This window comes from Acomys minous, assembly GCF_964271855.1.
Source record: "Acomys minous genome assembly, chromosome: 2".
NCBI lineage: Eukaryota > Metazoa > Chordata > Mammalia > Rodentia > Muridae > Acomys > Acomys minous.
This window is the reverse complement of record NC_140484.1, coordinates 35,935,523-35,948,906: the sequence shown is the minus strand read 5'-3', so window position 1 is coordinate 35,948,906 and position 13,384 is coordinate 35,935,523. Positions and strand designations below refer to the sequence as shown.

The 13,384-nt window shown below is 45.0% G+C and overlaps 1 protein-coding gene across 4 annotated transcripts in view; it reads left to right on the top strand.

The window, feature by feature from the left end:
• APBA1 (amyloid beta precursor protein binding family A member 1) overlaps nt 1-13,384 on the top strand; it is a 221,570-nt gene that overhangs the window by 116,844 nt on the left and 91,342 nt on the right. The window lies entirely within an intron of this gene.

The following is a 13,384-nucleotide window of genomic DNA, read 5'->3' as shown; positions in this document are numbered from 1 at the left end:
CCCACTGTAAGCACAAACCTCACCCCCTCCAGCAAAGCAGCCAAGCAAGGAGCTGAGCTGAGGGAAACAGAGCCTGCATCCATCTCTACAGCAGACTAGTTCTCAAGCTGCAGTGTTTCTGATTTGCCATTTCCTGGTACACAGGTGTTTTTGTTGTTGTTGTTGTTGTTGTGTTGTTTTGATTAGTTTTGTTTTATTTTTTCACCAAAAGATTGCATGGAACCTCTCGGCCTTCAAAACTTCGTAACACAAAATATTAGAATTTTAGTCCCAACAACAACTAAAGGTCACCCAGACAAATTTTTCGTGACAAAATAGCAATTGTAGCAAAAGAAGAAAGAAAAGGCTTTGACTCTGAAGTTCCACCACTAAAATAAGAAGGCAGAGACATCTAGTTGTTGGTTTTGAATAGAGATGTTAAACTGTGAAGCTCCACATAGCCCTGTGAGCCCGGACTTGTGACAGCAATCCAGAGCAGCTAGGACACGTCACTGGAATCTGTCACAGAGACCCAGCAGCTGGTTAGAGACTCAGGTGTATTTGTAAGCACTTCCAAGTATCTGAAAGCATAGCACAGCGGCACCAGTCTCCTCACATCACCTCTGATAATGCCTTAGTATATATCTTCATTATTTCCCATGTGTATATATATATATATATATATATATATATATATATATATTAATACACCAAATGTATGTGAAGTGACTGTAAATTATAGATGTTGGTAAACAGTGTAATATTCTTGAGTCTACCTCAGGACCTTTAAACTTTGAGCTTGCTGTTCCCTCTCTCTGGATGCTCCTCCCTCCCCAGATAGCCAGACATCCATCCTCCCTTCTCCTGCATCTTCACTTTGCTCATTTTGGAAGTCCAAGTGTATATATCCGTATTGTAAATTCCTCTGTACAAGTTCCATTAAGGGCAACTACCCTGTCTGTTTTATTCAGTTCATGTTCCTAGTGTTTACCACGATGCCACACATATCATAGAAACTCAAGAAATGCTTGCAAAACTGGAAAGATGAGTGGATGATTTCAAGGAGATCTGATCCCATGCTCTGTAGTGTACCAGGCACCATTCCTAGTAAAAAGCCTTGTGTGTGAGCTAACACTCTGGCACCCACAGGACAATCTGACAACCAACTGAAGACAGAGTGGTTAAGGAGGTGGGGGAATAGTCCACGCTGAGCTGAGGAAAAGGAGGGAACTTTCCGAAGGCATTTAGGAGGGTGGAAGAAAGAGACATGGCTGTGGCCACTGGTGAGGTGTGCCGTGAACCAAAAACATCAAGGTCCAACCCAGTCAACACCATATGTGCCTGCTCACGTTGTACGGAACCTCCTTCTCAGGTGTACAGCTTAAGTATCAGAGAATTTAAATGGGGAGAGGAGGGGCAATGCATATGCCTTTCACGTACTCAATGCTAGAGTTGATTCTTTGACTTTGGAATCTGACACCTGAGATGTAACAAGATTTTTGCAATGATCTTGAGTTAAACTCTTCCAGAGGACCTGGGTTCAATTCCCAGCACCCACATGACAGCTCACAACTGCCTGTAACTTCAATATATGACACCCTCACACAGACATACATGCAGGTAAAACACCAATGTACATAAAATAAAAATAAATAAATTATTTTTAAAAACCAATAGGAAAATCATATCTTCTCTGCTTTGATGTAGGCCTCAGTACTAGGTTTATATTCGCCTAAAACAGTTCCCTTTTTGTTGTTTTTTGTTTTTATTTTGTTTTTACAAACTTATTTTAGAAGCTGTCTTTCTTTTTCCTTTTGGACACTGGCTTAACAGGAATCAAATTCAACTTGAGGTTCTTCACGCTGCAATTACACAGACTCGCCACAAGGGGTCACTCACAACCCGGAGAGGGCAAAACCTTGGCACTTCTGAGTCTTGAAGAACTTGAGGGTGAAAATTTATAGATCCTGACAGAATGTAATGACTCACTGTATCGAAGTGGTGGGAAGTGAGATTTGTAGCTTCGAGGAGCACCTTGGGTGGAAGGGGGCTGGAATACAAGAAAACAAAAAGACCCGTAGGCTCCTCACTAACCACGGTCCCTGACGCTGTTCACTGCACGTGCAGGGTCCCGGGCCCAGGCTGTGGTGTGCTAGGAGAGTGAGAGCCAGGGCGACTGACCTCCCGCAACCAGCATTTCAGGTGACTAGTGGGCTGCTGGGACCCTTACCCCGCCTTTTGCTTTAAGGACAATTGCAGACTGAAGGCCTGCACTTAGCAGCAATGTTAGGTATTTCGGTATGTCCTTTTCTACCTGCTCAACCGTATGGACTTTTGAGGTTGTCCCTGGAGCTCCATGTGGCTCTCTTTCACCTTGTCCTCCATGAAGACAAGCTTCTTTGCTCTTCCTTTAGGAGGCCGTCTCATGTCCACAGCCCTAGGTCTTTCAGAGCCTCCACTGCCTTCCTGTCTCACCAGCTGCATCTGCAACAAAAGAGACATCCGCACACTCTCCAACAGAGACCTGAAGCACATGACCTTGTCTGCCTCAAAGGATGGGGGCTGAGTGGGTGGACAGGATGTTCTAACTAGGGCATCACTGTATGGCAGGCCCTGTGGGCATCTGTGTCCACATGCCACTGGAAAGAGGCAGCCTCCGTGAGCCCGTGTCCTTTCTCTCCTGGAGGTTTGGTTCTCACTCTCCCTTCTCTGGAAGCCTTCGGGCACCTTTCTGTCCTTGCCTCTTTTGCCTGTCTTGCCTTCTGGTTTCCCGCCTCCCCTGGTGGCCCTAGCGAAAATGGACGACCCTGCAGCTTCATTCAGCCTTTTGCTGGAACTGTTTGCCCAGCGCCACATGTTAACTCGCACTGCCTTGAAGAGCTTCTGGCAAGGTATGTTCCCTTTAGTCTCCACACAGAAACCATCACAGCCTCCCACTGGGTTCCTTTATTCACCTGCCGGCCCTGGGTCTGACCCCTCTGTGTACCTCAGAGGTCAGTTATTTAACGAACAGATATGGGCCCTGTCCGTCTTATTTCGAAGACAGCAGGACATTCACTGAGGTGTCCTGAACACCCTGCTGCCTTTTATCTTAAGCATCGTACCTTCTGTAGCCCTTTGAGAGCTTTCATCCCCATTGGCTTGTTCTGTGAGGAGGACGATAAGGTATGTTCCCTTATCACCTTGCTTTAAAACAGGAAGAGCAGCTTCTGCCCGCCCAGGTGTATTCATTTCCTGTTGCTGCTGTAACAAATGACTATATTCCTAAGACTGGAACGGGACAAATGTGTCAACTTGAGAAGGGGACACCAGAAGCTGACCCAGGCTTCACAGAGTAAGACTGGGAACACTGCTCCTTGCTGGAGGCTCCAGGGAGGGCCCGTTTCTTTGCTTGGTCTGGATGCCAGAATTCAGCTGCTTGTGGTTGCAAGATTGATGTCCCCACTTTCCAGTGGCTGTTGGCAGAGGGCAATTCCCAGATGCTTACATTGTCTGATTTGGTGTCCTTCTCCCAGTACCCGCCAAGTCAGCTGTGGGTCAAACTGTCCTCGGCCATCAAATCTCTGCTCTTTGTCTGCTCTGTTATGCTGGCTCAGCTTGGTATTAGGCAGGGCCCAACCTGACCATCTGGGATAATCTCCCCATCTCAGTATCTACTCACTTCTCCCAAACTGCAAACGCCCTGCATGGTACAGGACAGCGTGCTCCTGAGCCCCGGCACCTGATGTGGACATCTCTGGTGGCTGTTGTTCTGCCTAGCACAGCACCCCACAGTTCTTTGCTTGGAAGGAAGCACACATGGTGGTTTTATCTGGAAATGGCACTTTGTGCCCTCAAGCACTTACAGGAGACAGTGAAGTTCATCTTCTTTAAGCCTTGTATTCACGAGCCTGGCCAAGGCTGTGTGGGCTACGATGTTTTAGAACACTACCAAGTAGGTCCAGCATTGAAGTATAATAAACAAATTGAAGGTTTATTAAACAACAACAACAGCAACAACAAAAACCCAAGATGGGCATGGTAACTTACACCTGTAATTCCAACACTCAAGCAAGAGGGAACAGGAGAATCACTGTAATTAATGATCAGACCGGGTCACTGCGCGAGACCCTGTGAAAGAAAGAAAGGTGGGGGGAGGAAGGGGACGGAGGGAGGGAAGGAGAGAGGAAGAAGAAGTAAGGAAGGGAAAATCTATTAGCATTCTGTTGTCGACATGAAGCGATCCATTCAACATCCATTCTTGTCTTTCTAATTGTCCATCTTTGCTAAGAGAATCCAGGTTTTACTTGGCTCAAGCCAGCTCAAATAGAGAGAGGTGATGTTCACAGCCTCCTACGGACATCCAGACCCAGTAAGTGAGAGGCTCCCTCACTCCCTCACCCAAAGATTCCAAGTGTAATCAAACCACAGCAGCCTGGACTGAGCGCCTTGTAGAGCAATCCCTCAAGGAACAGGACCGTGGCCAGGAGAGGAAGCCTGCGGCGTGAGTTGGCCAGTTATGTCACAGCAGAGTGGATGAATGATCTGGTCTGAAGAATTACAGTTTTTATAAGTCTCAGGGACTTGCCTGAAAGGCAAAACATTGATTCTTATATGATCAAATAGAATCTAGGCCAGAAGGCACACACTATACCCCCGAATAGAAACGGCACTCTCATATGGCTCAACTGAAGAATTCTCAGCCTAAACTGTGAACTTCTAAAGTAAATTTATCTTGAGGTTGGGGACTTAGCTCAGTGCTAGAGAGGTTACTTTTTAGCAAATGCAAGGAGTTCCGTCATCAGCAATGGGGAGAAAAAGTAAATTTATCTTTATAATTTCAAAATTCACCACACGTTAGAAAATGTGCAAATCTCAGAGGAATAAAGGCACAGCTCCCACCAGTGGAGGCTGACATCTCTTCATGCGTTCCTTATTTCCACAGAAGAGGTGACTTCCACCTGGATCTTCCGTGACATTTAAAACATTTAAAAGCCAATTTGCTGAAGGTCACCCAGCGGTAAGCTAATTGGCTTAAACATCCTGTTTTCAAACTCTCTTTCTAACATCTAAAAATCATTTAAGGGCTGAGCCCAAAATAGCAAGAGCCGGGAGGCTGTACAGTGATTGTTATGGACTTGAGTTTAGAGGCTACAGTTCTCACAGGGGCTTGGTCCCTGCCATCACTGTGCTCGCTGAGGGGAGAGCCCCATCAAAGGCATGGCAAAGAGCAGGAGCAAAAAGATGCAAACGCTTTTTTGAGGCCATCTCCCAGTGCACCAGTGGCTGTGCACCTGCCCACCAACCCCCTGCATTCTTGTTTCTAATGCTCAGAATTATTGTTTGCAATAGAACCAGTTTTTTTAATGGCTTAGGGAAAGGAGAAAGTGATCAGGAGATATTTGAAGGGTATGTAAGTGTCTTATGGGTCCCAAGACCCATATGGCAGCCCAGCCATCAGGGGGACCGGACTGCTGCTAGCAGGGCTAGGCAGTTTGGGCTTGGGAGTTCAGGCTTGGGGTTGGTTTTGGTTTGTTTAGCCCTGGTTCCTCTCACCTGCCCTTCCTTTCTCTGTGCCAGGTAGTGCACCCACCAAGCCCATCTTGTGTAATCCAGAGAAGGTGCAGCTCCTTGTGTGTTTTGTTCTGTTCAGAAAATCAGGCAGCCCAGAGGAGACCTGAAGTCTTAGTCTTAACCCTTGCTAACTTTGTACAGAGAGAACTCTAGCCTCTAACGGGTCAGTTCACTAAGTCAAGGTGGCATGAGCAAGGCTGGCAGGTGCCAGTCTTTAAGAGTGCCCTGGAGGGTAGGGAAGCAACTCCAGAGAAAGGAGACTTGCAATAAGCTGCATGCAGAGCCTCCACAGGTGTCCTGGAGTCCTGACTGAAGAACCTCACATTGGTTTCTAGGCTGTGAGCCCAGGCCTGGGTGAGAGTGGACAGAGAGGAAGATAGACTTTCATATTTGTTGTGAGTCTTTCTTTGCAGCAGCTACCTAGGTACCAATCTCTGAGACTCAGTCAGTGCTACACACCCTGAGAAGATGCGGGCAGATGCTATCTAGATATGTTTCCATGTCAGTGAATTCAGGCAGTTTAAACTCCTGTCCCTAAGTAACTTTTATCTTGTCGTCATCATATACCTCAAATCACTGGGCACTGGTCACAGGGCCATTTTTATTTAGGGAGTTCCTGCCTTGTACAATATTTCAAAACCCCTGTGTGTAAGGTGAGGCACGGGCCAAGAAACTGTGGGCGTGTGCTGGCTGACAGGAAGTTCTCCACGTGAATTTCATTTTTATTTGTTTCCCTCTTTGCTTGCATCCTCGTGAACTTGTCTAAAGACACTCTGCTATGTGGAAGCACGCTAGATGCATACAGATAACGAATTGTTAGAATGTTCATTCTGAATCTTAGAGAGTGATTAAATTGACAACTTCTGTATTATTTTCAGCCACACTGAGTAGCAGGAACTCAGCCAACAAACGGCTGAGAAAGCAAAGAGCTCGTGCAGCCTGCCATAAGGAAAATTTAGGCATGACTTATAATTTGTGGGGTGGTGGTTGAAATGTGAGCAAATGCCTTCAAAGTGTTTCAAAAATAGCCTTTAAAGATGCCGTAAGTACTGAAAACACTGACTTCACTACCTTACCACCTCTTTTCATAGAAATTGCAAAAGGAAAGGCCAATTGCCGCTTAAAAAAACCAGTATCATAGAAGCTAGTATTGTTCCACACTTTCTTGACATGGGGTATCGGCTTCTTCAAAACCTCTCTTTGTCTTACTCTTGTGACAGACATGGGCACTGTATCTATGTCTGTTTTATCCAGAAGGAAATTGAGTTTATGATCCATGAAATTCATGTTAAATTATTTGGATCTAAATTAATGTGCTTTTACTAGTTTGGACGACAACTGTGATGAGAGAGACCTCCAATTAGCACATTGGGTTAAGGTAGGAAAGAGCCAGACATTGTTGAGATAGCAGAGAAGCTCATGGCTTTGGTGTTTATTATTCAGGAACAAGCCAGAGTCCACAAGTTCAAATCTCAGTCTCCTCACTCACCTCTCTGTGGCCGTTGAGAGTCACCCAGCCCATCTTGTTTCTCAGCTTCCTCCTATTAATGCTGAAGGCGTGCAATAACCACTTCATAGAGTTATTTTTTAAGAATGAATAATAGTTAAGCACACAGAATAGCCCCTGGAACATAGAAAATGACATTCACAGCCTGGAGCATGTATGTGTACTTGATGTGGCGGAAGAGCTAAATGGTATGTTGAGCGCAGCAGCCTCCTCAGCCGGGTAGGATGCAAGGCACTTAATCAGGCTTTTCTTGCCTGTTATAATTCTCCATTTCCTGCTGGTTTTCAGACTGTCCCCCACACCCTACCCTCCCCCCTCACCCCCGTGCACACACACACACATGAGTAGGGAAACCAAGAGCAAAGAAAAAGAGAGCTGTGTTGTACCAGTAGACAGGAAGGCCAGCAAAATGGTGTGGGGAGGCAGAGGGCTCAGTAGCCTGCAGCTCTGCACATGCTCAGAATTATCAGGGCGTCTCTATTTTCATTAGATGTCAACCTCCGCCCCAAGTCCGCCATGGGCTGCTTAAACCTATGGGGTACCATTTGTGGAACCCAAGGAAGCCTTGATAATTGGGCACTAAAGGAAGAACTCTGGCCTTGGGAAGGGTGTGAACACAGAGCGGTTGGAGAAGCCGGCTGCCGTCTGAGGTGCAGTTGGGTGGCTGGGCCCACAGAGCTCAGTGTTCCTGGAAGGAAAGATGAGAGATGGGCTCACTTGCCCTCTCTTTTCTCCATAGTCATCCCCAGAAGACTATTTGCTATCTGTGATGGGTTTTGATTTGTTTCAAAGAGATGCAACTATAGAAACACTAAGGTGAAATGCCGAGTTTCTGTAATTCATGAGAAATTATCTGTCTTAAATATAGTAATGGTCTGATTGAACACCTAAATTTGGATAGTTTTGAAAACCAAAGGAGGTAGTCAGCATAACTAAAATTATGTTACTTTCCTTGGACGATGGTTTGGCAGCCTCTTAACAAAACTAAAAATATGCTTACCATATGTATGAGCATCATTTAGGCATTTGGTGCGTGCCCAAATGTATTGAAAATTGTTTCCATAGAAATCACACACAGAGATGCTTAGAGCAACATTGATCATGATTGACAAAACGTATCAGCAGCCAAGATGTCCTTCAGTTGGTACATGAATTTTCAAATTAGCATTCTGTACTAAAAAGAAGTGAGCTATGAAGGCACAAAAAGACAAGGAAGACTGTTCAGTGTGTACACTATACAAGTCAGTCAGAAAATGTACATACTAATGGCTCTATTCCTCAACTCATCCCAAAGAACTTGTCGTAAGTTAGAAACATCATCAAGTCTAGGGTGTACCTACTGCTCCTAGCCTCCTAAGCATCTTTGCTTGGCGGCAACAGAGCACAACACAAAGTACCAGAGTTTCCCTGCAGATCCTCCTTGGCTTACTTGTGCTGTCCCAGCATCTCCAAAAGGATGTACCTTCTGTTGCTAAGCTGGGAAGAGACCAAGATGCAAAGCTTGAAGTACCATTGCTACAACATGTGTATTGCTGTAGAAATCCGAAAGTCAAAAAAAAAAAAAGGCATAAGTCAGATATCACAGGTTGAGAGGATTATCTGCATATGACATTCTAGAAAAAGGCAAAACTATCAAGGCAGATAAAGTCAGTGATTCCCAGAAGCTAGGTAAAGGGAGGGATAGAAGGAAGAACAGAGAGTCTGAAGGGCAGTGGATGTGCTTCTGTATGACGTTAACGATGGAGGAACATGTTCCAATGTCTATCAAAACTCATAGAACACACACCAGACCTGAACCCCAATGTAAGCCCTGGCCATAAGGACATGCCGATGTGGTTCACGTACTGTACCAAATGCCTCGCCCTGGTGGAGATGACAGTGGTTAGAAAGGCTGAGGGGGTTGTCTATGTGGGAGCTTGCTATGCTTCTAGCTCAGTTTTTGTGTGAACCTAGACTGTTCTAGGTAGTCCTTCACCTTTAAAAAAAATTTTTGTTTGCTTTACATCCTTAATGTAGCCCACTCCCTCATGGCCTCCTGGTCCCATCCTCCCTCCCTTCCCTAGTCCTCAGAAAGGGGAGTCCTCCTCCCCTAACATCTGACCTGAGCCTATCAAATCTCATCTGGACTGCCTGTATCCTCTTCCTCTGTGGCCTGGCAAGGCTGATCCATCAAGGGAAAGTAATCGATGTGTGGAAGCCAGACTCCATGTCAGAAGTAGTCCCTACTCCCCATATTATGGGACCCACAAGGAGACTGAGCTGCCTATCTACTACATCTGAGCAGAGGGTCTAGATCCTCACCATGCATGGTCCATAGTTGGTGCATCAGTCTCTGCAGCAGCCCCCTCTTCTGCCCAGTTTTGTTGGCTTCACAGGGTCTCCTTGTGGAGCTCCTGACCCCTCCAGGTCCTTCTACTCCCCAACTCTTCCATAAGACTCCCTGTGCTCTACCCCAGAGTTTGGCTGTGAGTCTCAGCATCTGCTTGGATCTCCTGCTGGGTGGACGGTCCTTCCCTTTTAAAACCATGCTGCTTGCACATATTTATTAGCTCTGACACTGTCACACTTTAAAATAATTTCCAAAAATATTTTTATCAAAATGGGATTATTTTGGAGAGCGGGAGCATATGTTCACCTTACTTCTGAGCAAGATGCTCTTAATTGGAGCTAAGAGGAAAATAAATGTCAGCGTGCTCAGTAAGTCAAGGGGAAGTAAGCTGCTTTTCCACAGTGTCTTTTGCACTCTGTATGGGAGCTTGTACTAAAGTCTCTCCGCCCGACTTTCTAGGTTAACAGTAGTGATTTGTTCTGTTGTTTCCAGTGTACTGAGGTTTGTTATGTGCTTTACAATATGTTGGTTTAGTCATCATTAGCTGGAGACATTCATTCATTCATTGATTCATTCATTCATTCAAAAATATGTATTGACCTATAACTCAATAGCAAGAAAACAATAATGAAAAAAGAATTGAGGGTACAAATGGCCAGTGGGTACATAAAAGGATGTCCAGCATCTCTAACAAATGCCAGTCAAAATCACCATGGTGTATCAGCTCACATGTGTTAGGGTGGCCACTCTAAAATAAAGAAGCCTTGATGTGGATGTAGAAAAACTAGAAGTTTTGTATTTTGCTGGTAAGAGTATAAAGAAAGTCCTATACCTGCTATGGAAAATTGTATCAAGATTTTTTTTTTAAGGGTTCGTTTTTTAATGTGCATTGGTGTTTTATCTGCATGTGTGTCTGTGTGAGGGTACCAGATACCATGGAACCTGAGTTATGGACAGCTGTGAACTGAATGTGAATACTGAGAATTGAACCTGATGTCCTCTGAGCTATATATTCAAAACTAGAAAATTAATATACAAGGAATACTCTTCTATTTTAGAACCTGCCTTTCTCTTTGGTTACAATACTTTCTTTTTATTTGTATTTTTATTATAATTTATCTACATTACATCTACATTACAGTCCCCCTGCCCCCACCCTCCCTCCCCATTCTGCCCCCACTCCCCTCCTCTAGACCTTTGACCGGTGCAGCCCTCCTCCCCCACCATCTGACCACAGCCTATCAGGTCCCATCTGGATAGCCTGCATCCCCTTCCTCTGTGTTCCCAAGGGGCAGAGGTCAAATCAGGGACTAATGTGACGGTCATAGCTTATTGCTCAGCAATCTCATTTCTAGGTATTTACCTAAAAGAATTAAAATGAAGATCTCACAGAAATATCTACACTCACATGTTCTCTGTTGCACTGTTTACAATAGCCGGGATGCAGAAACAGCTTAAATGTGCACTGATGGAGAAAGATAGAAAGTTTATGCATATAGCGGAATAGCATTCTTGCCATTTGCAGCAACACAGATGACTGCGGAGGACGTTCTGCTAAGTGAAATAAGCCAGTCACATAAAAGCAAATACTGCATGGCTCGCTTACACGAAGAATCTAATCTTTGCTGGCAGAAGGAAAGGGTAGAATGACAGCGGCCAGCACCTGGGGAGTAGTGGAGGGAAGCTGCCATCCAACAGGTAAAATCCTCCGGTTATACAAAGTAAATAATGCCCAAAGATCTGCTGGACATCTTCCTTAGAGTTAACAAACCCCTATTACACTGTTTAAATCCGTTAGGGTTGGCCCCACGCCCTGTGTTGTACTGCAATAGTAATAAATCATTGAGCACTAGTTAAGTACCACACTCTATTTCCCTAAGGACACAGTACATGGAGTGCAATAAAATGGATGAGGGAGGGGGCTAAATAAATGTATACTATATCAGGTGACATGTAGAAGAAGTAAGTATAGTGCTGGGGACTGTGATTCAGGGGACTTCTCTTATATGGTGACATTTGAGCAGACACATAACAAGAATAAGTTTTGTCTTGTCTGGGGGACAGGACAGTACATTCAGGCAGAGGGACAGAGAACGCAGAGGAAACGCTGGCATTTCGTGAAATTGCAAGGAGGTTCCTGTGGCTGGGAGTATATGTGTAGAAGTTGAGGTCAAAGGTCACTGAAAGTAGAATGAGACATAGCACATCATTAGAAGAGATACATCTAACTTACATTTGGGCATGGTGGCTGAAGCCTAGAAATCAATTGCCCATCTCCCTGTAAGAGATGGTGGAGATTGTGATGGGGGAATAAAAACAGTTTGGTTAGTTCTTGGTCAGGTAGAAATGATACGAGTTTTTCACAGATTTGCCAGAGAGTGAAGGAAAGGACTTAAGGACGATGCCAAGGTTTTGTACAGCTGGAATCGCTGTGAAAGCGGTAGTAGAAAGAATAGGTTTAAGAGAAAGGCAGAAGTCTGCTCTTAAACATCCTCCTTGGAGGCACCGCCCAGTTACCCATGGCAGCATGTTAGGGAGGCAGATTACATCTATAGGAGCTCAGGAGAAGGGTCTCTACTGTCAAAATGAGCCAGAGATTCATCACTACAGATGACTAAGCCTGTATAAGATTCCCTGAATGATCCTGGGTAAGTAAACGAAAAGATCTAAGAACCCAGTATGGGTCCTCCAGTGTAGAGAAACCTAGAAGAAAAGAGGAAGCTGTATATGAGACGGGAGAAACAACCATTAAAGCTGAGGACAAAGTGGTATCGCACCCAGGAGAGAAGCCTGCTTTGAGAGACCGGGTGTGGTTGGCTGTGTGAAATGCTGCCCAGGTGTAATGTCAGGAGGGCCACCGTCTTTACTGTAGAGCATGGTACATAGGGAGAAGCTGAGCCCGTGGAGCAGCAAGGATGAGGGCCCAGCTGGAGGGCGTTTAAGGCAGAACTGAGGGAAAGGAGAGGCCCAGAGGAGACAGAAGGATGGAAGATCTTGCTAAAGGGCTATAACTCGCAAGTGACAGAACTAGGACTTAAACTCACATGTTCTTCAAAGCCCAGGTTGTGTGCTACAATGGTGCGTTCTGGACCAAGAGTCAGGGCAGCTTGGATCCTTGCTGGTCATGTGACCATGAGTCCCACTACCCAACATCTCTGACAAAGGCCCGTAATATGCAGGTGGATAAATAGCAAAGACCCCTTGTCCTGACTTGGGGTAGAGAAAGAAGATGAGGACAGCCCTAGAAGGGGTGGAACCCTACTCACATGCTCACCATCCTGTAAGCAGAGAGTTCAGACCAGGAAAACTCTAATGGTCTTCCTTGTCTTTTGATTCCCATGGGTTTGTGAAGACAACCCTCTCATCTCAGATGGACAAGGGCGAATGGCACAGATAGACTCTCCAGAGGGTTTTTAAAGGTGTCAATGCTTAATTAGAATTTTTAATTGGGAGAAAAGTGTGCAGGCACTTTAGGTGCAATTAGTGTAGTAGATTAAAATCATTTAAGTGGCCTCATTCGCTTTCCAAACTGTTTAAATTGGTTTTATAATTCTGCCCATGTAAATAGCCAGGTGTCATATGGATAACTGAACCACTCATAGATTTTAATGAGGTTTTTTGTTGTCAACCAGAGAGAGAAGGAGGAAGTTATTATAGCATGGCTTTTTATTGCACTTGTTGGAGAGAAAGCTCATTCACAAGGTAATCCTCATCTTTCCTCAGTGGCATTAATGAAATAAGTTTTTCTTGAGAAAAAGAAACCACAGAGGCAGCCAGCGGGCAGATGACACATTGGGAGAAAATACTTGCAACCATGTGACAGAAAAAAAATTAATATCTCTAATATTCAAAGGCCTCCTTCAAGTGGCTACAAATTAAAAAGTCAGTCAAGAAATCAAGCCATTGAAAGGAAAGGAAATATGATAGCCAGCCAGCCTGCCTATGAAAAAGAGGCCTCCTTATTAACTGTTATGGAAACTTGAGTTAAGCCATCCCTTAGCAGACTAGCTAGGATT